The sequence below is a fragment of the Triticum dicoccoides genome, chromosome 5B (genome assembly GCF_002162155.2).
Source record: "Triticum dicoccoides isolate Atlit2015 ecotype Zavitan chromosome 5B, WEW_v2.0, whole genome shotgun sequence".
In the NCBI taxonomy this organism is placed as follows: Eukaryota; Viridiplantae; Streptophyta; class Magnoliopsida; order Poales; family Poaceae; genus Triticum; species Triticum dicoccoides.
This window is the reverse complement of record NC_041389.1, coordinates 152096286-152098960: the sequence shown is the minus strand read 5'-3', so window position 1 is coordinate 152098960 and position 2675 is coordinate 152096286.

Below are 2675 nucleotides of genomic sequence, written 5' to 3'. Positions count from 1 at the left end.
TGGTCCCTCTCTCTCTCTCTCTTTGTCTCTCTCTGACAATCTTCAGTTCTGTCGCACGCATCCAACACACAAATCTTGTTGGTCCCTCTCCCTCCATCTCTCTCTATCTCTCTCTCTCTGTCTCTCTCTCTCTCTCTCTCTCTGACAATCTTCAGTTCTGTCGCTGTCACACCCTAGCTAGTCATGCATCAGAGTGTGTGCATCATGTTTAAAATTTCCATTTAACTTGAAATGGGGATTGTGAAACCCTCAGAATCATTCCTGAAAATGATCCAAATAAAAATTTCTCCAAAAGGGTCCAAGAAAATGCTCATGTTGCTCTCTGAAAATATTGGACAGAGATAAAAATCAAACCAATATTTTTAAGAGCTCATAGGTATTTTTTTTGGGCATTTGGAATTAATGCATAAATATTTGCATTGGAAATATATTATTTATATATATTAATATATGTCCAAATATTATGCCAATTATAAAGGAGCTCTGGAATAATATATCTAGCCCCTGCAAAAATTGGCATAAGGTAAATAAATGATTTAATATTTTATTTAAATCAAAACAAATGTCAGAAATTAGAAAACAGAAATAAATAACAGGAGGAGCTTACCTGGGCTCCTCCACTGTGCGGCCCAGCCAGCTGGCCGGCCCAGCCAGCAGGCGGCCCAGCCCGCCTCCCTCCTCTGTCGTCTTCGTCCTCGACAGAGGGAGGGGAGTGTGGCCGGCGCGCGCGCGCGCCACCGCGCCACGCCACCTGCTCGGCTGCCTGCCTGCCCTCCCCTCCTCGCTCGATGCCCCGGACAATGCCACGCCTCCCCCCTGCTCTCTCTCACTCTCCCTCAGTTCCTCCCTCCTCTCCCTCGCTCTCTCTCTCACACGGCCGAACACCACCCTCGCCGCCGTTCGCCATAGCAGCCGTCACCGGCCACCCCTCGCTCCCCCGACTAGCTCAGGAGCTCCGCCTCGACCCCCTCTTCCTCCCCACCGATCCACGGGTCTCCGGAAGCCCTGCATCGCCGCCTACGTCGTCGTTCCCCTCCTCGGCCACCGGAGGTCATCGCCGTCGATTCGCTGCACTCCGGCCGTCCCCGAGCCCGCTAACCATCCCTGCAGCTCCGCGGTGAGCCACTGACTCGATTCCCCCTCGCCCCGTCGTCCCTAGCCTTCTGTACCTGCCGCCCCCTTGAGCTCCGAAGCTCGCCGCCGCCGTGCCTCATCGCCGTCGTGGCCACAGGCACCGTAGCACCCAACCGAGCACACCATCGTGCTCCACACCTCACTAGGAGCACGCAGCATGCACCAACGCCTCCCCAAACGCCCTGCAACGCCGATTCCGACCGCACCCGAACTCCGGCCGCCGCTCACGAGCTCGCCGTCGACGGTACAGGCCACCTCAGGCACGGCCACCACCACCGTTCGACACGCGGGAGCAAGGGCTCTCCAACGAGCCCAAGCACGGCCTCGCCCGTGCCCTGTAGCGCGATCCCGCATCGCGCCGCCGTCTCGGGCCTCGCCGGCGTCATGTCGCCGGTGGGTTTGACCCACCTTGACCACGGCAGGAACCCCCCTGTGTCCCTGACAGGTGGGCCCAGCCCTGTAGCTAATTAGGATTAGCACTAACCGAATCAGTTAAATTAACTACCCCCCTGACACTGACCAGTGGGCCCCAGCGCCACTAATCCCTAATTAGGATTAATTTAATCCTGTTAAGCCCCCCTGTCACTGACGTGTGGCCCCCACACGTCAGGTTTGAACTCAGCCAGCCGCAGTTGACCACTGACGTCATGCTGACGTCATGCTGGCGCAATAATTATATTTCTAGATTTAAATTAAATCAGGAAATTCCAGAATATTATTTAAACTTCAAAAATTCATAACTTTTATTCTGTAACTCCAAATTGGACAAATTATATATGAAAAATGATCAGAAAAATCCAATCTATCCATCTGTACCACTTTCATGCATGATCAAACAAGTTAAATTGATGTTTCAAGCAGAACAAGGAAAAGCACTTTAAAAGACCATGTTTGAGTTTGAAATTTGAATCTTTGATTCAAATTTGCTCAAACCCTTCTGGTCTTAGTTGCATTAGCCCAACACACTCATATTGTTATGTTTCATGCATGCATCATATTGTTGCACATTGTTTGGTGATGGTTGTGTATCAGTGTTCTTTGCGGCAGGTTCTGCCTCCGAGGAGTACCGTGATTACCCTAATGAAGAACCGTATCAGTGCATCGAACCATCAGGCAAGCAACCAACCATTTGATCATATCGATGCAATCCCATGTTCTCGCTCCTGCTCTCTTTTACTGCATTAAGACAACGCGTTTCAAACTGCTGTGTGCTACGGTAGTTGAACCCATTTCCTCTGCATGACCTGTCATTGCCACAGTAACTAGATGAAACCCACTAGCATGTGTAGGAGTTGATTGAGCCATATGTATGTGTTGTTCCTACCTTGCTATGCCTGCTATGCTTAGAGTCGTGTCAGGTCTGGTTCATCTGGGTGATGGCTAGAGTGAAATGATTATGTCGGAAATGAGAGTGGTGTGGTGAACACGATTTGGTAAAGGTATCGATGAGAGGCCATGTAGGAGTACATGGTGGGTTGTTTCATTGAAGCCGACCTTAAGCACTGAGATCTGTATGTGTGATTTAAGATACAGCTACTACC